General features: G+C 36.7%; 1 protein-coding gene across 6 annotated transcripts in view; it reads left to right on the forward strand.

Annotated features, from left to right (window-relative positions):
• The window catches only part of LOC117400426 (GREB1-like protein), a 63,136-nt gene that overhangs the window by 5,164 nt on the left and 33,180 nt on the right, over window positions 1-24,792 (forward strand). For 5 of the 6 annotated variants that reach the window (XM_034000375.3, XM_034000378.3, XM_034000379.3 and 2 more), the window contains exon 2: window positions 20,642-20,746. The exons of the other annotated variant lie outside the window; for it this stretch is intronic. The gene's annotated coding sequence lies outside the window, so the exon portion shown is untranslated. The remainder of the gene's footprint in view (window positions 1-20,641; window positions 20,747-24,792) is intronic. 6 annotated transcript variants of the gene reach the window in all.

Below are 24,792 nucleotides of genomic sequence, written 5' to 3' on the forward strand. Positions count from 1 at the left end.
AGAGTAGGTATGTTTTGATTGTGAAAGCCTCCAGCCCGGGATTGATTTGTAGAGTTTGTTGTTCTGGACAAGGCAGAAGATTAAGGGTAATCAATTATGGACAAAGGAGGCTGAGAGGCTGTTGAAAGGTTTTGGAGTAAGTCAAGACAGTGTTGTGAACTATTTACGAAGCTGACTGGTGAGGTTGCTGTAAATCTCCACAGCTTCATTTATTTGGCCTGTGTTGTGAATCTGTTTTGTAAATCTGATGAAAAGTAAAAAAAAGGAAAATCAAATTAAAAAAAAAGAAAATATATTTTAAATAGACAAATGTAAAAGGACTACACTGAATCTGAAACACCATCCTTAATATCACTTTTTCATCAAGAAAGGTAAATTGTACACAGTCATTAACTGTGACTAAAATGTGCAACTTGTCATCTCTCTCGTCGTATTTACTGGGGACCACACAATATAAATTTAAAGGAATAAAATGCCAGTGCTGTTTTTGCAGCATTTGTTTTATAGATATAACACACATTCAGCATGGACTGTTTGTTATGTGTGTTTGCAAGCTCACTAATGTGCTTAATTAGGACTTATTATCTAAACATGTAATTTGAAAATATACTAACTAACTGGGCTTTTAAAAATAGATTCCTTCCCAATGTGACTTGCTCTGCAGTATTACTGGAATTGTAGTTTCTTCATATTCTTAAGACTTGGGGTTCATGAATGGGGTATACCTATCTTGAAGTCACCTATCTTGAAGTGGGGTGGACCTACAACTGTAATAAAAAAAAGGTTTATTTAAAGTACACAGTCCTTGTGGTTTCTTTAGACATTTCAGTCACTGTTTACATCTTTGTATTGTAATACTGAAATGACAAAAGCCTGTATTACAAATTAACAGAACAAGGTGTCCTTTTTCTCTTACAATTAAGTCTTCTGGCAATTGCAGCCTGTGCAAGCATATGCATAAAATGCTTTTGGTCTCCAGTGTAAGATGCCAGCTGCTGGTAGCCATAGAGACTATAGTTTACCAAAGTGATGCATCTGCTTTATAGGGCCTTGAGTTTTCTTAATAGGTTGTGAAGAATGGATTGCAGCAAGGCAAGCTGAGTTAAAGCAAAGTTCTTACAGCTGAGATCATTCTGTTGTATGTACAGCTATGGGCAAACGTTTTGCATTGCCCTATAGAATTAACACATTTTGCTTCATAAAGTCGAACGAAACCTGCTGAATAATGTTACGTTAACATATTGAATTACAAATCGCTTTGTAGTTTTCCATATACTTGACAAAAAACTTGAAAAATGTGACATTTCGAAATCTAACATGAAATACTGTACTACTATTATGGCTTCCAGTAGACTTTTGCGATATCATTTTGTAATTTTTATTTTTTTTAATTATGTCTCAGTCCAAAAATTTTAGGTGATGCAAAACCTTCGGCCATAGATATACAAGTGTACTCTCAACACATAAACACATTTTTTTATTCGCAGGCTTGTCACAGGTTTTGTGATAAATTTATATCATTTTTGCTTTGCAGTACAATGTGTTATCTTTTGTTACATCTTGGGAGATCTCTGTGTTAACCGTGTTAATGCTGTTAAATGTTTCCTATTTTAACTAGCAACGATATTTACTACACCATTGCAGGCATCTTGAGAAAACCGTGAAGCTCTGTTGCTAAACAGAAGTACTTTTCTGATATGATGAATACAACTACACCAGTGGCATTGTTTTGATTTTGATTTTTCAAAGTGAACATATCTCTTTATTTTTACCAAAAAAGATATATATATGTAATTTTTTTTACTTCAACAGTGACAGGAGGACTTTGAACGTGACATTTTTGAGTTTTAAATCTAGCCAGGCTTGTTTATGTACAGTTGATTTACTGCATTAGGATTATTCTTGCTTTCATCATTGTTGGGTCACTGAAGCCAACCTCTGCCTTTCAGCAGAGGTGAGGTGACTAATGAGGGCACAGGGTGGGGGATGTGTGGGGGATGGGGTGGTGGGGTTGGCCAAGAGGCATTTGAATAAGTGTGAAGGTCATGTTCACAGATTGGCCTGCCCGACCCTATGTAGCCTGCCGTGCTTTCTGAGTGCCTATGGGTCCTCCTCAGCTGTTCTGGGCTCTGCAGGGCAATTAGAGCACGTTAATGGAGCGAGCCCAGGGTTTGAGCAGCCTGTGCAGTAACACTCAGTGCTACAGGGGGTGATTTATTCATTTTGCGCATTCCCTTCTCTACAGTCCACTTGAAATTGGGATTTGAGGGATTTTATGATTCAACCCCCACTTAAAATTTAAAATGTCTCTTTGAGCTTTTGTGCATCTTTGATTTATTGGGGGTGGGGTCAGAGTTGAAAATCTGTGAAAGAGGTATTCAGTTTAATGGTGCACATCTGCTTATTTTATGTTAGTGATTTAGTGATTAGTTACTGAAGTAGTTTTATTTTATTTTTTTACTTAATGTGACGCCAGCAGGACGGTCCTTATGGAATATCTGCCAAGAGTATATTCCAGGTGCACTGGCAATGTGTAGATTAGGTGTGAAGCACGGTGTTACCGTCGGATCTTGATTTGTACTATGTTGCTCCATTATTTGCCAAGCTTGATGTCAACTAAGCTGGGAGCCTCTTAATCATAAATACAGAAATATTGTTGTGCAGGTTATTCAGTGGTTATGCATTGGCACCAGTAATTGTTTTATCAGTCATTGTAACAGTTAGTTTTAATCTGGTTTCCTTCAAGAGAATATTCTGAATTGACTACACCTTTCCAAATTGTTAAATGCCACTGCAGTTTTAAGGACTAATGCATGCAAATAATTGAGAGAAAGTTAATATTACATGTGCTATAAAAATAGAGAATGTGTGTTTAATACATTCTTTTCACCAGGTTTGTGGTTCTTTTGCATGGTATGTGTATATGTGTGTGTGTGTGTATGTGTGTGTGTGTATATATATATATATATATATATATATATATATATCTATGCTATCTCTCACATTGCAATGTTCTTATCGGTAAAGCAAGGGGACACGGTTTTCTTTATTTTGTTTGGTACTCAGTGAATAACTGATACAAGGTAGTACAAACTATTTTCCACACTTAAATAGATATGTAGTACTAAAAAACTAATGTAACATTAATTTGAAAAAGGAAACAAGTCATTTCGTAATAGTACATTTAAAAAATATGAATGGCTTACATTATCAATTGTGAAATACTTTATTTTTTATTTTTTTTTATAAACCCTTTAAATCAATTTAACCTGTACAACAATTTAATGTAGATCCTAATGGTTAAAAAAAGAAGGAACGTGGCTCATCCTTGATGTTAGCTGGTGTGTATTTATTGGTTGGTGATAAGTGACTTTTCTTCCAGCTATTCAAACTAACGGCCCAGTTTGAATTCCTCTTCTGTGAGGGCATAAAGCAGCAGCAGTGACATTTAACCTGAAGACCTTTAGAACCCTTTTCTGTCATAATAAATCACAGAGTCTACCTGGGTGCATGGCAAAGGTCAAATGTGTTCCACTGATAGATTTCATTACTGCAGAAAGGCCAGAAAATGAGGACACGCATTGACTCTCATGCTCGGCAGCAGCAATTAATGGATTGTAAGAAGAAAAAAGGATGCCCTTATGCTGTACAGGCCAGGGAAGCACGTTGAGGTCTGACAATTAAATCAATAAACTAATTTCATGAGAAATTTTCTTGTTTTTTTTTTCTTCGCTAAATGAAGAGGTCACTTTTCCACCTGCTCCTTTTGGTGTTTATACAGCCTTTCATTAACTGAAGGACAGCTTTCTGAATTTTCTGAAAGCTGCAGTAAATTCGTAGGTTTTTAAAATGTACAACTTTGTTTGTGTTTTTGTAAACGCTCCATTTAAGGCTGAAAAAGTCTTCAGTTCTCAGTTGAGGACCTGTTTTAATGCAGTGGCAGGTGCTGTAGCAGGCATTGCTGTCTTAAATGAGGCTAGCTACACTCATCTTTAGTTTTTGACTAGCTAAGGATAACAATGCATAGGTATTGGATAACCCCTTTTAAAAGTTTCCCATAGTAGAAGCATAGCAAAGGCATAGTGAAAGCATAGGTAAGCATTGCAAAGAATAGTGAGTTATGGTAAAGCATATTAATAAACATGGTGAACCAGGGAAAATGTATAATACAGTATAATCATGGCAAAACAAATAAAATACCATGCAAAAATACTGTGGTAAACTTTTATACAGAACTGTATGCCACATCTTCAAAAAGCACCTTTTTATAACTTTTATCATAATAAATAGCATAGGAATGGTTAGCATGTTGCACGTGGCACACAGTAAGCCAGTTTAACACAAACAGTTTTTAGATAAAGAAGCTTGTCTGTTGTGAACAGTTTTTAATTGAAATCTATAGCAGGTATACATAATGAGGTACCATACAATATTGCTGTTTAGTGATGGGCACCAATATCGCTATTTTGATATGATATGGATATCGTTTAAGACCAATAATAATTTCCATATTGCGATATCGTGGGATTTTTAATTTTCGTACGCTCACAGAGACATCATTTTTATTTTATACTGATAAAAATATGAACGCCGTATAATCAAGTTTTTATTGCATTTTCAATTGAAACTCTGTTTCCCAGGACTTTCAAATCCAACAATGAGCAACACCAGCTGTAGGATTTGATAATGCTGGTTCTTGCATGACCTTCTGGAAGAGTAATAAATTACTTGAACAGGGAGAAAGTGAAGAAGTACTGTTGAGCCCTCAGGAACTGTGAGAATGGTAATAGCTGTGAACTTGACTCTTAAGGTCACATTCCCTTGGCATTGCCTGATAAGCAGTTGATGAGCAGACATAAAAACAAAGCACTGATCACTGCTGACAGATCTGACTAGTAGAGGTGCTGAATGGATCAACGGTCTGACCTGTAACTCATTATGAAAGCTAGAGGTTTGGTGTAGCATTCCAGTAAGATACATCTGCTTTTACTGTGAGAGTGTCAATTTTACTGTACCTGTAAAGTTGTTGAATATAATTGAAATTGCTTTCTTTTAAAGTGTCTTATGTAACATATATTGAAACTATGAAAGCAGATGTTATCGTTGGTTTTAGTTTAATAAATATGCAAGTTTAATCTTAAGTGAAATTGCTAGAGTTCCCTATTCTTTACCCCTTTTTTTCTCCCTCATGTTGAATGTTGTAGGTAATATCTTGATATCCTTGGTGACAGGAATGTTGGTGGTAGATGTGATATTTGTCTTGATTACATTTTTAGCTGTGTTATGAGAACCCCTCATCCAGTTTTGAGAAAAGTTGTCTGGCATATTGACTGCTTCATAACAAGATCATTCACATGTTAGCCTAATATAATATTTATTGGGTTAAAACAGTACCATATTTTGGCACTAGGCCATTTAAAAAATATATATTAAAAAAAATAAAAAATTCTAGGTATGAAAAACCATTAGCTTTAATGCCTTAAAATATGTTTGTACTGAATACATGGGGAAATAAGTAAGATAATAAGTAGGAGAGAACTTTAACACAAGCTACATACTTCATTGATATATTTGTGCATTTTGAATCAATAAAGAAACAAATAGGGCTTTGATTAGCATACTGGATACAGGATATTGCTGTGTTGGTCAGCTGTTGTGTATGGTTAGCTTGCCTTACAAGATAATAATCAACAATGTTCCCACTGCATTTGTTAGTGGAGCTTAGGAGCGTTACCTGCCACTTGACAGTAATCAAACAAGATGTTCTGAGGGCATGTGAGCGTTCTCCTATCTCACAAGCCTAAAGCCAGAATCGCTTTTACGCTGAGCAATCCAGAGCAGAGGTGGGTGGGCTACCGATCCCAGAGAACAGAGATCAGCTCATGCTTTTTATCCACTCGAAATGTGCTCGATGTCTGGCCAGTAGGGTTCACTGTTGCGCGATGAGGGGAAGTCCCTGTCGGTTTCCCATCCCCCACACCGGGTGCGTCGGAGCCAATGTGACGCCCCCCTCGGAGTCCCCTTTGCACAGCCCGGACATGAACTGGCAACTTCCAAGCTGTGCGACTCATCCTGCTCTCCCAGCGGCAGTGCTTTAACGGGATGAGCCATTGGGGACCCCATGACCTAGCATTTTAGCAGATATTGCTATTGTAACAACATAAGTTGTAAACTCCTTATGATATGGAATTGCAGTAATGACCATCACAACATTTTTAGTATTGTAAAAAAAAAATATATATATATATATATATATATATCTTTTTTTTTAAAGGCTCTAAAACAGTATGGCAAAGACAGGTGTTCAGGGATGGAACTACGACTCCCATTGTTCCATTTCTGGTTTTACTATGGGTTTAATAAGACACACCTGAGCTTGTTACCTGTACACTGTTGCTAATACTTTCATACGTTTTAAACACATTTGAAAGTGATTCATGACTGCTGAGTTTAATTAATATATACCTGTCTGACATGTATTTTGAACTGGTTGTATTTTACAATGTGTATATACAGTTATGCTGCCCCTTAAGTTTGACCCCTGTAAAAGTAAATGATAACACTTGTAATCTTGTAGAAACCTCTCAGCAAACAAGTAAATCACACAACCTTTGAGGTAAATGAAAGAATCGTCTAGGGCTTGTGGGAACGAGCAACAGGCCACTGCCATTTATTGGGCTGGAGTCAGTGTTTCTCACATGACGCCCCAGCAACCCACTTCAAACAGGAGTTCATCCAACCGTGAAGTTGGGTTTTAGTCTAATTACTTTTCACTTGAGTGCGAATTCATGTTTATGGTGGTCCACAAGGTGATCCCTGTGTGTCAGTCTTGGACTTCAGTATTTGTTAAACCTGAAATCATTTTGACACTGTCCCTAAACTTAGTACAGTACTGTATTAAATTAAGCTCATTATGTCTTTGCCTTGCATTTGATTTAGACCAAACTGAGGAGTTTTTTTCCCAAAGTTTGGAAACTTAGTGTAAGTAAATCACTACTAATGAAGTTTGGGAATAAAGCAAGCCATATTTTGTGCATATTTTAAACAATGTCACTTCTCTGAGCAAAACGGAATAAAAATGTAAGTTGAAGTACAAAAATAAAGCGAATGTATACTTTGGAAAATTGTAGAAGGAAATAAAGAAAGATGTACCACATTTTGAAAATAACCCCTGACAAATGGGAAGGTCTTTAGTAGTTTGGTAAAGAAAAACAATGTGCTCATTTAAATTCATAATGTAAAATAGACAAACATTTTAGCGTTCTCCAGTAGTGATAAAGAACATTAGCAGCCAACCACAGTAGTAAAAGTTGAATTCATATGTCCTAGATAAAGTAACTGGGTTACAAGGGAGGTTTGTAACAGTCCTTGTTAATCCAGGTATTTTCTTAATTTAATCTCTCTATTTGTGTGTTTGGGAGGGGGTCTTTAGTTAGCAAGAAGATAGAGAGCAGTTGTTCTGCATTTATTCATCTTTCCCAATCTTGGAGGGTAGTGTATGTCTGGAATAATGCAATTTTGTTTTAATAAGTAAGGTATATTAAGTTCAGGTATCAACGATATGTACAGAACGAAAAGTAAAGCACGCTACTCAAAGCAGGGTTGAGAAACATCTCTTACAGGTGCAATAAATAAGGAGTTTACTCTCGGGTAATGCAAGGTCAGTGTTCCATCAAGATTGGAGTCTGGCACAGGCAGCCTGACTGCACTGCCAGCATGGATTGAGGGGGAATGCACCAGTGGCCAGTAGTTGCTGTTAGACTCCTTCAGCGTCCTCTTACACAGATGATTGCTGCCTGTCCAAGAGCAAGACAACCAGTATCCAGCCTCCCAACTAAATAGTCACCTGGAAAGAATTACCTGCCATTTTGTTTTTTGCAATATAGATAAATATGCACACACTTTTCAAAGATTTTAAATTATAGCTTGGCATGCTAAAGACTACACTCAGTGCACAAAGCATGGCCAACATTTTTTGTTGTTGTCTGGCAATTACTCAATTACTCAGTGGCCGATGTTGGCTTCAGTTTATTTAATCAAATATAATTTGTTCCCCCTATCAACCCATAGAAATAATATGACATACTTAAATAACATCACAATTACTCAGTTCACATTCCTCAGCCTTTCTTCAGCTGCATGTACGGATATTATTAATAATAAAAACTGTTTTAAAGTTTCAACTGCAATTTATTTTTCTAAATCAGTTTCTATGGCATCTTTGTTTCCTTTGTATTACAGTAACTATAGCTTGAGGAAGTGGGTTTATTCCTTAGTTTGCTGCATGAATAGCTGTATTCATCCTTGGGATGAGTCTGTGCAAGGCTCTGCATAAATATTTTGCTATATTGTGTTATTTAAAGCCATAGTTTCTGTTTGGAATCTAAGGTCATGGACATTCTTTGAAGGATCAGGTCCAGAGTCTGGCTTCCATTTTTCTTGTTTTATATTTGTAATGTATTTTTAGTCTATGCTCACTTAGCTGCAAGAGAGACTCCAGACTCCCAGCTGCACCCCTTGATAAAACAGACTAAATAGTTAGCTGTGAAGTGCAGGGATGAGTTCTCAAGGTCTTTATACTGACAGATAAGCTCTCAGTATCAGTCCTGTGGCCTTAGATGAAATAGATGTGTTTGGCAACTTCATTTTGAAGCTGTGCCAATAGTGCTTTTCAAGCCAGTCGCACCCATTGTGCTGCCAGTGGTTTAAACAAGCTAATGATTTGCTTTATAAATGAACATCAGTGAGTTTCATATTGGAGGTTTCATGTTTAATGGTAATTAATCATATTTATTTTCAGTAAAAAAAATAGCATTGTATAATTGCCTCCTAAGCCAGGTACATTATGAAGATGAATACATTGTAACAAGAAACACACACAATGAACTGTACCATGACAAGGCTAATTACAGCTATGCCCAAAAGCTTTGCATCATCCTATAGAATTAACAAAATTTGCTTCATAAAGTCAAATGAAACTTGCTGAATAATGTTAACATTAACATATTGAATTACATACCGCTTTGTAGTTTTCCATATACTTTTAAAATGTGACATTTTGAAATCTAACATGAAATACTATAATACTGTGTCTCAATCTAAAAATTCTAGGAGATGCAAAACCTTTGGCCATAGTTGTACATAAGCTTTGCCTCCAAAGTCAAATGAAAACATTTATTGTAAAATAAAATACAGTGTTACTGACCCCCATGATTCATTCAATTAGTTATTTGACAGAAAAGACTAGCCTAACCCTAACAAAACCAGTGCATTTAGCTAATTTATTCTTCAGTTACCGGATTTGAATAGTTTTTGTTTCATCAAATGGATGTCTTTCTTGAGAGGGTTCAGTGAACAACAACAGAAGTGATTAGGTCGTAAAATGTAGTCCAGGGTCGACTTTGCTCATTCCAGTATCTTTTTTTTTTCTTCTTTTATCTGTTTGTATCTTTGGCATGGACAAGCCTCTTACCCATCAGTCAAACAGACTGCCCCTCCTGCTAGGCTCAACAGTCAGTTGTGCTGATGTGGAGTTTCAGGGAAGCAGGGGTCAGGAAGAGGGGATGATGGATAAGCACAGCCTTCTGTCTCTGCAGGAAGTGGACAGGGAATTCTTTCCTCTGGTCATGAAGGAACTTCTTTGTCAAGGTGTCACTTCATCCGTTAACCTGCATTCAAGTTGCATTTGTCCTCTTCAGGGGAAGAGAGGGAGTGAGGTTCCTTTTAGGAACTTGCTGCTGTTCATTCTGAGGGCATTATCTTTTAAAGAACTAATATAAAATAAAAAATGCCACATGAAAACTGGTTTCCATGGATACAAGCCTCCATTTAAGCTGATATTTATTACTGTCCTTTTGGGCGAACAGATGGCTTTATAAGCTACTATACAAAACATGTTATTTAAAAAGGAAATCATCTTTATCCTCTTTTTTTTTTTTTGCAGAGAGATTTTTTTAATTTTATTTTGTAGAATGTTGTGTGCTTTTTCAGTATGAAGTTATAGACCTTTTTTAAATTTAGTTTTATAACAACATAGTATTCTAGTTTCTTTTGCTACACAAAAGAAGCCTTAAATCCAATATAACCAAATAGACAAACACTTTGTACTGAAGCATGTCTCGTCAACTATTTCGAAATACTAGACTTATTAGAATCTTCTAATAAGTGTTTTTGTTTAAGATGTTAATACAGCTTTTAGGGACTGGCCTTTAATATTTAACATATTCTTTCCCCTTTATTTTCATATCCGATGATGTTTGGTAAATAAAAAACAGTCTCATAAAACCACGTGGTTCATCTTGACCCTAAGTTGCTCCTGATAAGGGTGAATGTTTTGTTAAGTTGTGTGTCGCATTAAACATGGCTTTTAAACCTTCTTTTACAAACCATGACAAATAAGCTTTCCTAAATTGCATTTGAAACGGTTTGCCCCAGAAGGTTCATGGTGACAACAAAAGGAATTACTGGCTGTTAGAGGGCTCCTGGGTTATTCCCTGAATCTGGGAAGAGGATCTATTGTCATTCTCCATTCTATTGCCACCACAAGCTTTCATTTGTGCTCACACTATATATATATATATATATATATATATATATATATATATAATTTATATATAATGTACTGTATATTTGGATGTGAGAGAGCTAAACAATTGGAATTCCTTCATAGTATAATAGAAAAATGTATAAAGTATCTTTCTGTTAAATGTCATCATGCAGTCCTGAAATCCATTTGCTGGGGATGCCTTCAGGGGCAAGTTGTCTCACTGGTGGCAGGTCACCTTTAGTTATTAAAATATCCCTGTACCAGCCAGGTGTCTTTGCAGTCAAAAATATTGTTGGCAAAAATGGTGTTAATGTTGTATAGAAATAGTAGTATTAAATAATTACATCTATATGTTTTGTTTTATGTTAATATTATTTACCTTCAATTATGTTAGCAGAGCACCTTATCTGTTCTCAAAAGTGAAAACATTTTGGCAATAATATAACTTATGATCATGAAACCTTATTTCCACTGATTAATCCAATGTTTATAAACGCAGTCCTTAAATAAAAATAAATAAATTGTTAGTCAAATTCAGTCTCGGACTGTGTTTACTATTTATCAAGTTTTGCCAAATTTAAACTGAAACCAACTTGGGAATAGTGTTATAAAGAAATTTAAATAAGGATTTCCCAATTATTATTATTTTTATGCATTTCAAAAGAAAATAATATCAAAAGGGGGTTCAACGACAACAAAAAGGAAGTTTGATGAAGCTGTGCGAATATAAATGGTCAAGAAGCACGAGCACTCCTGCCCCTTAATGAAGTGAGTACAATGAACGTCATCGCCTGATGGATCCTATTGGTCGTGATCCGGCTGGGTGTCATCCTGTGGTTTGCACTTAACTGGAACAGCTGACTCTGCATTCTTCAGACTTTGCATAAGCTTTGTTAGCCCTAATGGGCATGTTGTCTTTTCACACTTTGGTGCAAAGGGATAAGAAATGGGGGCAAAGCTTGTGTTTACTTAGAGCGACAATGTACTTCTCTAGTTACTTTTGGGCCTTTGTGGTTTAAAAAGGTTCTTATTGCCAACTTGGGCTGTGCACGTTGGTTTTATTACATGTTTAGTATTTCAGTTAAATAATACTAGAATAATAAACCAATATCAGTTGAAACCTAAGCCACATACTGTATTATTGCAGGGGCTTAGATATACCCCCCCCCCCCCCACCCTATTCAATTTAACTTTGTAAATTTAGTCAAAGGATTCCCTGACAATGCAAAGTAACCAATTGAAAGGAAGCAATGTGGCTTTTTTTAAATGTAAAATATTAGCCGTCTGCTCAGACTTGTTGGTTCTTGTCAGATAAAGGACTACCCTGGGCTATTGAGGCTGGGAAAGAGATAAGAGACAGTAGTGGTGGCTTTGGCACTGGCATTTTACACCTATCTACGAGGACTGCTTAAGCACATGTGTAACCAGGTTCTGTGTAAATATTACAGGAATGCTGGAATTGGCAAGGTCATGCTGACCTCTATGTTCCTAGAAGCCTCTTGCTATTGATTAGCCTGTTTCAATGGTTAAGCTAACGTTGGGATGAAGAAACCTCAGGTACATATGATAGTAATCAAAACTGGGAAAAAATTGGGGAAAGACAGCAATTTAATCCTTTTAATAATGTAAACCAACACAGTACACTGAATGGGCAGAAAAGCAGTATCTGCACAGCTAACATGAAAGCAGTGCAATCGGTTATCACAATTGATAGTATAAGATATAATAGTGAAAACAACAGGACTCTTTGAAGCCACTAGCACCCTACACTTAATATAAGATAATTCAAGAAAACATGTTAAATACAAGCATTTGGTGAACATTGGCCACTAATTGTTATGACAAAGACCAAAATACCCCATTTCTGGTAGTTTAGCAACCAATCTTTATAAAAAAGCAAAAGCACTTAAGCAATTTCAAATATTTGTTCATGATAAAAGTATTGGCGCCTTTACATTAAAAGTCTGTAAAAAATGAATATAACTAAATAAAAAATATACTAAATGACTTAAAACCATTACACATTAATTGAGCTACATTATAAAGACAATAGCCAGAAAATTAGGTCATTATTTTCACCATCTGTTGAAGAAGAGTGTTTTGGATTCATGTTTGAGGAAAGCACGAGTAGCAAACTACAACAAAGGAAATGGTTACAGAACAGTATCAATGAAAAATGGAATACCAAAATCCCACAATTAAAGCAATAATCAAGAAGTACCACAAAACAAATTCAACTGAAATGCTTAAAAGAAATAGACGTCCAGCAGGTAGCAGAATCGTCCGAGCAGCTAAAATAAAAATCCAAGATTAAGAGTCAAGGACATAAAGAAAGATTTAGAAGCATCTGGCATAATAGTGCACAAAAGAACTATACAAAGACACCTGAACACAGAAGAGTTGTACACGTAGACCTCACTGCAAACTGCTTTTAAAGAGAATTCATAAAACAAACCATCTAGAATTTGGCAAGAAATATTAACTGGAATCTGAAGCATTCTTCTCTGGTCCAATGGGACTAAAATAGATCTTTCCCCAAAAATGGACCACATTATGTTTGGAGAAAAAAAGGGAAAGCCTTCAATGAAGAAAACCTCATACTTATGATGGGGGGTGTTTTATGATGGGGGGGGGGTGTTTTATGATGGGGGGGGGGGGGGCGTTTTAGCAGTTCAGGTACTGGAGACATTCATGTGATTGAAGATTGAATGAATGCAGCCATGTATCAAAACAGTCTACAAAGTACAATTGATACCATCGGCTCGTGACTGATTGGCAGACAATGACCCAAAGCATACGGCTAGGTCAACTCTGGAATTCTTGAAGAAAATGAAGGTGAAAGTTCTGGAATGGCCTTTGCACTCACAAGATCTCAATCCCATAGAAATGCTTAGGGTTGATCTGAAAAAAGCTGTAGCCTTGCATTGTGTATCCAGTCTGTCTGACTGAAGGAAATATGCACGAAAGAATGGGCCAAGATTTCACCAACAAGATGTGACGTACTGGTGAAAAATTCTCATTAACGTCTAAAAGCCGTAATAAAAGCAAAAAGAGGACACATGAAATACTAAAGCAGTGGTGCCAATACTTTTGTCATGAACAAATACTATAAATTTAAATAAGTTTGTTTGTTCTTTGATAAAGACTATTTGTTAAATGAAGTTTCGTATTTTGCTTTTTGTTTTATTAAAACGTGGTTAAAGTTTACTAATTCCTTATCTGTTACCTTGAATTATTGTATAATAAGCATAGGGCGCCAATACTTTTGTCTATGACTGTAAATTGGATTTTGGTCAACATTTGGGAGGTGTAACGAGAATATGGGTAATTACCAATACCAATATGGAAAATTAGTTTTAAATAAATATTAGATAATTCTGTTCTATGAAAGACCCTAGTTGTATTTCTAAGGATTTATTTTTATTTGTTCTAATTTTAATTCAGTATAATATAAACTGTAGGTTTGTTGTTGTATAATGAGAGTCCAGTTAAGTAACAGTGAAAGTCTGTATTGGAAATCCTTTTAGAGGGTGGTGTTTAGAAGCATTTGTTAATAGAAGGTGCTGACCTGTGTTGGAAATCTGTTTTTAGTTTAAGGTTAAATGCCTTGCACTTAAACCCAGTCAGATTATCAGAGTGTACTGCGAGGTCAGCAATCAGCTGTGTTGAGAGACAAAAGCTTGCAGCCCCTTAATGGATTGGCTGCAATAACTGGTGATATATAACCCCCATCAGTCTCTATTGCCCTTTTAAATTGCTCGATCTAAAATAAGTTTTATAACTGGACAGTAAACGTCCAACGGCTTAATGATGATGACTTCTTCATCTGCCCAAATGCCCCTTTTGTTGCCCCCACATTACCCCACTAGATTCCCGTGGCTAATCTGCCTTTGGCTCATTCTGATCCCAGTCTCTGGTGCTGACTGCAGCAATGGCATTCAGCTAGAATGCTGCCTTTTGTCTTGCTTTCTTGACTAAGGCCTCCTTGGTTTCTGGAGTCATCTGGTATCCTCACTCATGGGATTTGCACTTCAGTGCTCAGCAGGTAGCTGCAAGCTTAGCTTTTTATAAGGGAATTAGACCATGGCCTGCCACCCTGCTAGCAAATGACACTGGGGCTCCTTTTTAACCCTGGGTGAACGAGAAATACATGGGAAGTTAGTTTGTTCACAAACCTTTAATTATTGATATTTGTTAGATGTGTGATGGAGTCAGGATAGCAAGTTATAGTACATTATCTGCTTCCCATAGCTTAAACAAACTGTACTATTTTTCCCATTGGTTAACAAAATCTCTTGTCAATAAAACGCCTCCAGTACTGTGTTTTCAAATGGTGCATCTTATGCATTGTGTTTTTGCTAAATTTGCATACTGGCCAGTTACTTTCACTGAATATGGGCAGACGTAGGGAAATGATGAACTCTACAGGACTCTACTTTTTTAATGAATGAAGGTATTTAAAGCTAGATTCATTCATGCAAATTTATTTTGTCAATACTATACAAATAATAATTTTCTTTTGAGTTTCCTTGTACGTGGTTAAAAAAATAGAATATTTCTTCCACACACAAGTCACAAAAAATATCTTTGCAGCGACTTTTCAGGTTGTATTTAGACTTTGCGTGGGGGAATGACAGTTGAGCCTTGAGGTTGCTTCTACGGTCTGTGTGAGACAATACGTGAAACCCTGTGCAGTCCAAGAGCTCAATTTGCTTATCGACTCGTGTGGAAAGGCCCCCAAGGTACCCCCAAAGCTGGTCCCCTCGTGAAACTCCTGATCCGAAGCCTGTAAACGGGTCCAAGCTAATGTGTATGTGATCATGCACTTTACCAATAGGAAACATTGTACTGTAAAATAAGAATGATGAGCACTTTCCTCATTCTAATTTTAAAATGTTCATTTAACATGCATCCACTGATCCCAAAAGGATTATGGAACAGCGACTCTAAGCCCTAGTCTGGCTGTACTGGAACCAGAAGAATGCTGTTATCCAAGGCTGCTGCAGTGAAGGATCTGGACCCTACACCCACAAGATCAAAGGGGAAGCTTGTGCATAAAAATAATGTCTGGTAATCTAAAATATACAAGGGGTCCTGCATCCTAGCACTTGATCAGATGATGGAATTTCCTAAAAAGTGCAGATTGACTACTAGAGGCTAAAGCTGATTTGAATGGATTACATTTTAACTGTTTTCAGCACTGACCCTGATACAGGAGATGAATATATCTTTTTGTTTCTGATCGCTCAGGCAGGGATGACTTGGTGGAGCAATGATTGCAAGTATGGGTAGGAAGGGGTGGAGTTCTGCATACAAAACATTCCCATTGTGCTTCGAGGAGAGTCTTTTGAGTCGAGAGGTTTCAAAGCCTCAAAGTGAAACACTTCATGTACAACTAGGCTTATTTGGCAGGGTCAATGTCAGGAGTAAATAAAAACAATTTGCTCTTTAGGTGAGCATTGCTAAGTGTAGTTTATATTTGAGATGTTGCATTGGCTGCTTTTCCTATAGAAGAATCAACTTGGCTGGGAGCATTTGGTGACCAGAACCCCTTCTTGATATGTGTACCTCTGTGATTAGGCTATTGTGCTTATGTCCTTTCCCTACTGTTTTAGAATCTGAATAGAAATAGTTGTCATGCTTAGATAGTGGATTAGTCTTACAGTGTCCTTGTTTCACCTACAATGCTTCAGTTTTTTGTTATTTGGTGCATCTGAAAAGTCACTATAAGGGTTTGCCACTGTCAAAACCTCTACAGCTTATGAAAATGGTTCTTATATTGTTTTCCTTATTTCATGATGTACTGGAAATATACTTTTGTTAAAGTCTAGGCAAGTGAACAAATACATTATTTTCATGCACTGAAATGAATCTGCAAAATAAATTAAAATAAAATAAAACTTAAATATAAGTTAAATAAATAACACTATTTCAAAATATGTTGCAGTATTCCAGTGCATTGTATCCATTAGCTACTTTATATATTTTAAAATATATTTATCTTTCTTGTTGGTCTGGAGTTTCTGGCTTTGCTTTACGTTTTGTTAGCACTGACCTCCCATTGTTTGAGTGTCAAATTCTTGGTAGCATTTTTCTAAACAGTGTTGCATTCTGTGCCGCCTTTTCTTTTTTTCAGTTGACCAGTTACTCCTGTTATGTTATATTGTCCACACAGCTATTCAGCAGCTGATCAATCCTGATTCTCAGAGTAAAAGAACTAAAAATGAAGGCTTGTGTGTGTATATATAAACAAATAACAATTGGGAGTGTTAACTTCACCCATGCACTTGAAGGAGTGGTTCATAAGCATTTTTGAAGTCACGTTGTAGGATTCATCAAATAGATGACAATTCTTGTAACAATTTGCAGGTGTTTATAATATTAGTTATTTTGACCTAATATTTTGCTAATAAACCTAATAAACCATGTGTTGCTAAGTTTTTTTTCTGTGAAAAGTTGAGAATTTGCTTAAATAGGCTTGCACATCCCTTTAAAGTTGTGTTATTTGCAGTTCTGCAGTAAATATTTTTAGTGGAAGGGCTGAAATGAATTGGCTTATACTAGAATACAGTGTAGGTTGTCCAATGAAGCTACCTTCAGAATAATCGGTTGATCATTCATTGTGTCAAAAGTTAGCACAGCAAAGGCCCACTGTGGAAGTCATAGCACTTAGCATGGTGGTGCTGAAATGGCTGAAGATAATTTTGACTAGCTTAACTAAGATGAAAGAGAAGAATTTTACGTCATTATTATTATTATTAAAAATGTATACATATCAGTGCTTTTCTGCATAGGGAATTTGATTACTACTCAGCTTACATCACAGGCACCAAGTAACTGAATGGATAAAATCAGATAGCAATTAATTCCACAAATAATTTATTTACCCGCACTTAAATAAAGAAAAACTAAATTGGCCCAACACCCTTGAAGAGTGTTTTGTATGTGTGGGGAGGAAGAATCTCATGAAACCAGGGGCAAGTTCTGGTGAGACATTCCTCGGAAATCATTCTGATATTGTCAGGGTCGCCCACGATTGGAATTGGCCCAATAAACCATAGTGGGAGAGTAAAGCTGTGGTTTTTCACTCAGTACTGAGATTTACGATCTTGTGATCCATCAAGGAGGGTGTCTTTCTGTTGGAGTTGTGGTTCTTCCTCTGTCTCTCTCTTCCTCCCTGGAGTTGCTGGAGGAGATGTTCTCGTCTTTTGTTCACTCAGCAGTATGGTCCTCCTAAGAGCAGCTGTCGCTTCAGGGTGAGCCTGGCAAGATGGATGAGTCCCAAGTGAACTGGAGCAAATGGTAGACATGACTATGGGCAAGGAGAGAGGGGGAGGGTGTGTGTGTAGAGGCTGGAGAGGTTTGGGTGGGTGGGGGTCTTACAGCATGAAGCAGTGAACAAGCAATCTCTGTTAGACCTGAGGAGTATCGTGTACAGTGTAGGCGGAACAAGGACAGAGCAGAAGGCTAGAATTAGTGTGGACAGCCTCTTGAGTTATTGAGCCAACACCGGATTGTGAGGGTTTGACTTGAACTGCTCAGCTGCAGTTCTTTAGTTTTAGTGGTGTTGCTTCCTTATTTGGATGACTTCAGTTTTGACTGGTTGCTGCTGGAGTGAGAAGACTGACAGTTGTGTTGCATGTGATGGAAGGTAAACTTGGCTTTAATAGATTCACAAGCTGGGCTTATTTTTACCTGAGCGGTTAATGAATGAAAATGTTATCTCATATTTTAAAATTAGCCATGGTGAAGAAGGCTGAAGGAGAAGGCTTTTTTTTTTTTCTTTGTGGATCCTTTATCTCCCTGGTGTTTTCCTTTGGAATCAAAATACAAGCAGAAGATTTAAAATTCTTGGTATTTGCAGTAATATTTATTATTATTATTATTATTATTATTTATTTCTTAGCAGACGCCCTTATCCAGGGCGACTTACAATCGTTCAACCATTCATGATACTTCGTAACGGTAATATATTGGTGTAAATTCTTTGACATACACAGGCAACCTTTACTTTAAAGGATTAAATTGAACTTTCTTTTTTTATTTATAAAACCTTTTGCTTTTTACAAATTTGGTTTAAGATCTGAAAAAAGGTTTGTATGTCAAGTTTAGCTCATGTAAAAAATGTGTGTATAGAACTGTACCTCTTCTGAGGTTTTTGCAATATATTGCAGATTGACAAAAGCTCATTTGCATCCTGGTCACATTTCATCTTTATTGGGTGTAAGTAATTATGCAAATGAAGGGATCAACAAAAGGGGTGGGGGTGGGGGTGGGGGTGGAGGGGGGCAATTGAGGAGAATGTATGCTTACTAAACAGAGGTTCTAGAGCCTGAGGGCAAAGGTCTTGTTTTGCATTGCAATTAGACCAAAATGCACCTGAAATGTCATTATTAGTCGGCAAAGTGTAGCGTGTGAGGCAGGGAAACAAAACTGGACTAGTCCTGGGTAGCCATTTGGATTGAGTTACCACTTTTTCATTAAGGCCCTTGTGGTTCTTAGAAGATCAATTGGAGGAGCATTGAGGCTTGACCTTACTGACCATCTGTATCGAACAAGCATGTGCCGTGCCCCGCAGACCAGCGGAGTGTGCGAGTGAGCACGGACCCAGGGATTTACTCATAGCAACTACAGTGGCTTTAGTGGACTAAGAGAGGAGGTTGTGAAGCATGGTGTGGTACAGCCAGGATACAAATCAGTGGTTTGGGCTTGAGGAACAAATAACCGGAGACTGTGTTACTGCAAGTAGCCTTGGGAAGTTTTATATTTACAGGTACCATACATTTATCATTTTGGTCAGGATTGTTTTTGCATTGGGAAAATGTCTTGACAATGTGGGTGTATTACTGATAAAGCATAAAGGAGTTACTGGACTAATGTTACATTTTTGGTGCTTTTTTCACCCCAGTTCATTTTACCCTTCCTGTGTGAATTACACTTTTCGTTTAGAAAATTTATTTTTGAAGGCTGTTCGAGGATAAACATGTTGATGATAGAGTGCAAGCATCTTGCTAAACTTAAAATTGCCTTTCTAGTTGATTTGCAAACATCAGCTGCTGGATGTTTTGGAGGATTACTAATTAACTGGTATTGTGATTGCGTGCAACTGAATTGGATGGTCTTTTACAATTATTATTATTATTATTATTATTATTTATTTCTTAGCAGACTCCCTTATCCAGGGCGACTTACAATCGTAAGCAAATACATTTCAAGTGTTACAATACAAGTAATACAATAAGAGCAAACAATTAGTTTCTGTTGCTTACCATAATGCTCTGTTTTATACATTTCTCTCTAACTCTGATTCTTTTGAAACGAATACAACAGTAACATAACCAAACTTTCACATTCAAAGACTTCACACTGTTATTTTGATCCACTCTGTACCTATCAGCAAAGAGAAAATTATGAGTACCCTACGTCAAAAGTTAACTCTTCTTATCAAATCCAATTGTAATGTGTTTTTTCTTTTTTTTTTGTAATTTGCAGAAAATGATATATATATATATATATTATACATAATATTTGATTTATCTTGTTAAAAAATATCGATAGAATATCTTCATTATTAAAAACGTTTTTGCCTTTGGGTATAAATAAATGCACCATTTTGATTAACTGGTCTTAAACAGCAGACAATTTAACATATAGAAATAAACAGTAAGCCTTTTATTATAAACCGTGGCATTTAGATCAGTTAAGTATGTACCCCAAATCAGTTCCACCATTTAGAATAATACAACATTTTCACGAATACTTCATTTTCAGTAATACTACATTTTCAGTTATACTACATTTTCAGTGCTTTACTTGTCGGGGTCTTGGAAGGAAAACATTTATTCTTGTTTAATCTGGCATAAAACTATTATTGTACATCTAAATTAGTGTGAGATTATGAAAACTCATTGGACCTGTTTTGAAAGGAATAAAACAAGTTTAACAAAGTAAAACTGCTTTTGCTAGCCTTTTCACTGGCTTCAAAATAGGGATGTAGGTGGATTTTCTGGAAGGGTTGGAAGGATACGACTGCAAAGTGATCAGACCTGATAATGCTAATGCTGCGCTTTGGTCTCTCTCTGTGTCTTTGTGTAGGTGTTAAGGCTCTGTCTTCAACAAGGAGGGCTTTATGAACTGTAGCTGCTTTAATCATTATGCTATGGTGAAAATGTTCCAAGAAGGTTAAACAAAACTTAAAAGGTAAGCCACGGATTTGTTCATTTACTCGGTGTACAGCTATGGTCGAACATTTAGCATCACCTAGAATCTTAGGATTGAGACATTAAAAAAAAAGAACATAATTTAGATATTTAACATAATGTAATCAAGGAAAGTACACTCTACCGGAAGCCATATAATTAGTACAGTATTTCATGTTAGGTTTTGAGAATGTCACATTTTTCAATTCTTCACGTTCAATTAAACTTTATGAAGCAACATTTGTTAATTTTTTAGGGTGATGCAAAGCTTTTGGCCATAGCTGTAGGCTGGGGTGGGGGTGGGTGTATAAGCCTTGGCACCTGTTACAAGCAGTGTTTTTAAAACAGCATATACTTGGGCTTGGTAATCTGGTATCTCCTACAAATACTGACAGGTGGTTCATGACATGCCATATCCTCTCAAAATAGTTTTTTGGGAAACACAGCAGGCTCTATTCAATTGATCTAAGTATGGCCACTGAGTTAAATATAATTTGAGAGCCAATGTTATGAAGCATTTAATGGTGCACCTGAGTCTCTTTAGTGCATTTCTATCTGTTGAAAATATATAAAATGGATCCTATTTAGTGATTTAAAAGATAATTTAGATCAATTGAATCGTCCCTAACTTTTCTATATAGAATACTTTGAAAACCACTCATGAAGAACAGTTAGTTGAGTACAATTATAACTTCCTGATTCCTAATTATTAGATGGTGTTGCCTTCACATGATTGAAGATTGTAATATATATATTTTTTTTCATAAAGCAACCATTCAATACTGTTGGTCATTTGGATGGCACTCTCCAGGACTTCCAGACCTGGTCTTTGTTCTAACAATGTCCTTATTTATTAAATTAAACCAAGTAAACTTCTGACCAGGTCCATAAATCAATTATATACCAAATAACCCTGGAACAGACCGGCACACATGCCCACAGTCACTTGACTAAATGTAATTGAATAGCAAACAGTGTATTTGAGACTAGAATAAATCATAGTCAGTTTTACTTTCATTAGACTCTGAAATAACCTTTGAAAAAAATTCAGAATTTTTGTAAGCATTTTGTAAAAAGCTGTTCATTACCAGTGAGCTGTGGTTGAAACAGCACTATAGAGCCCAGTGTGAGAGCAGAGTCATTGCCACATAACAGGCTCAGTTTACAGCTTAGGTTACGCCACCCAGAAACTGCCGACCTCTTATCAGACTGAGGCATGGTGACGGTGAGGAAAAGGGTGACCTCTGTAATTCTACATTTCTTCCCAGGCCAGGTGCTAGGAGGAAGAAACCTCTGGCAGCTTATCAGACACAATTGCAAAAGGCTGAAAGCCAGATAGACTGGGTCAGCAGTGAAGCAAATTGTGGTTTCATGCTTTGCGGCTTTTACAAAAGAAAAGCATCTCCCATAAAGCCCTCGGGAGTTGCTTTTTAAGAAAAAAAGAAATACTGTAGACGCTTTGTTCAAAAAAAGCTTATCTAGGTCAAAGCAGAAATAGCGAATGTTAATTTGTTCTTTTGTCCTAGCGAGGGGGAAACCTTTTTCATGGGGCTTTCACAAATCTCTGGAGGTCTCATTCACAGGTTAATTAATTAAAGTTTTAGTTTTACAGAATCCAAAATAACAAATGATTTATACTGCTTGGCAGCTACCAGCCTGATTTAATATATTCCCAAAACAAATAGGTTGTACTATTATGTAGCAAACCTTATAAAATGTTGCGTTTCCATAGTGATGTTTGTCCATTGTAAACATGTTAACCAGATTTGACTCTGAATTATTTTGTTCTATATCTGTGAGCAAGTTAATGTGGGGGAGCAAAAACAAGACAGATGTGACGGAGTTTAATATATAGATTAGGAAAAACAAACTAGAATTAATATTCTTACCAGTTCTGTTCAAACTCTTAATAAAGTTGAGTCTTTTTTATTATTATTTCTTTCCACCTTTAGCCAAGTTTGTATAGCTCTCCCACTCATTGTGAATTCTGTAGGGTAGTTTCACTGAATTTTCTTACAAATAAACCTTGGAAGTTTGTAGTTGTTCAGGATAAGAAGGGAGTTAGCCTCAGAACCCTACGCTTGTTAGGAAAGAAGCAAAAGGTCAGGCACCCAGGGACTTGGCACGTGCCAGAAAAATGCTTTCTGCTTCAAAGCACAGAGCCCTGGTCTTTCAGTTTTTGACTCCCAGCAACAAAGCCAACTTATCGCACAGGCACATTAAAGATTGATTGAACACAATGAAGGACAGCGCAACTATCTTTTCACTATTGTGCCATTGCTAACATTGTATAATGCAACAGAGCCCCTCTCTGCTTCACATCATTCATGTGAATTGGCATGCAGTAATGTACTGTCCCTTTTTTGAGCAATACTACATTTATATTAGCTGTAATACATAAAAGGAGGAAAAATTTCTCCCAACAAAGTACAGAATAAGGACATGGACATTTGCTGCTTGTTAACCAAATCAATTGGAACTTCCATAGTACTTCACAGTCTAGTGCTTTGATAGTACCAAATTCAAGCCAGCCTCATCAAGGTTTATGACAGTTATCTCAATCTATCCATTTAAAAACCTCCAACTGTAAGAATTGGCAATAATAAATTACAGGATATCAGTAATTATTGACATAGGAGCTTAAGTCTGCAGCACACAATGGATAGGGATGATTTTAAAACTGGTTAATATTTAACCTTCTTAAAATAGTTCACCAGTGACTGATTAATACAAGGTCATGGAGGTTGTTTGTATTATTTAGGTTTTTCTTATTTAAAACTATACATACTATACAGCAAAGCTGCAGCATTTAAAAACAAGCAAAGATAAAAAGAACAGTTAAAAGAATAGCAAAGAACAAGAAAGAGATAGAGAGAAATAAGGCAAGAGATCAGGGAGAAGCATATAGACAGATGGATTGGAAGTCATAGGTGCCATTCACCTTTACACTATACCAAGCCTAGTTAAGTGTATTTGATCTCAGTCTTTCAAATTGACCTTGGACTAGTGGATTCAATGAGGGAGTTCAAGTTAAATCAAGCTAGAGTATCTTTTGTTTGTTTTTGTATTTGAGGAAATGCAAGCTTTGCATTGTGTTACACAGTTTTCAGTTATCTAAATATGTAGCTATCAGATCAACAGGGACTGCTTTATTTACCTCACTGCTTGCCAAATTCAATTCAAAAAGAGAAACACGTTGTGCTTACTGTAGTGATTTTAGCTCTTGGACTCTTGTGGATTCCATTTTTTTTTTTTTACTTCAGAAGTTCAGCATGTCTGCCTTGGAACTTGAGGACACACAAAGCTGCAAGCTGCTCATCCAACTTAGTGCTTTAATACAAAGCTACAGTACTTAAGAACATAAGAACATAAGAAAGTTTACAAACGAGAGGAGACCATTCGGCCCATCTTGCTCGTTTGGTTGTTAGTAGCTTATTGATCCCAGAATCTCATCAAGCAGCTTCTTGAAGGATCCCAGGGTGTCAGCTTCAACAACATTACTGGGGAGTTGGTTCCAGACCCTCACAATTCTCTGTGTAAAAAAGTGCCTCCTATTTTCTGTTCTGAATGCCCCTTTATCTAATCTCCATTTGTGACCCCTGGTCCTTGTTTCTTTTATCAGGTCTATACCTTGTAGGATTTTGAATGTTTGAATCAGATCGCCGCATAGTCTTCTTTGTTCAAGACTGAATACTTACTCCAGTTTACATGCTGATAAGGTACTTTTTTAAGCCTCACAGATCAGGATCTTAAAAAAAGTTTAGGTAGAGAGGGCTGGTTTTCCCATATCTGTGGTGCTGGTACATATTAGGGTTCACATTAAAACTGCTAACTTTTTCAATACTGCAAAACTGTAAAGAAAACAGCTCAAAACTTCCTTGTAAAAAGAATCAGTTTATTGACAGCTTGTGGCATGAATAGCCCTCACGGAAGCAGCTATTGACCTGTGTGACTCGTGCTGTTCCTTTGCTAGGCCTGTCAGAAGCTGTGCTTGAAGAGCTTTTCAGCCAGTTGAGCCACTTTAGCAAACACTCTGCCCCCTGCTGT

This window comes from Acipenser ruthenus, chromosome 4, assembly GCF_902713425.1.
Source record: "Acipenser ruthenus chromosome 4, fAciRut3.2 maternal haplotype, whole genome shotgun sequence".
Lineage (NCBI taxonomy): Eukaryota > Metazoa > Chordata > Actinopteri > Acipenseriformes > Acipenseridae > Acipenser > Acipenser ruthenus.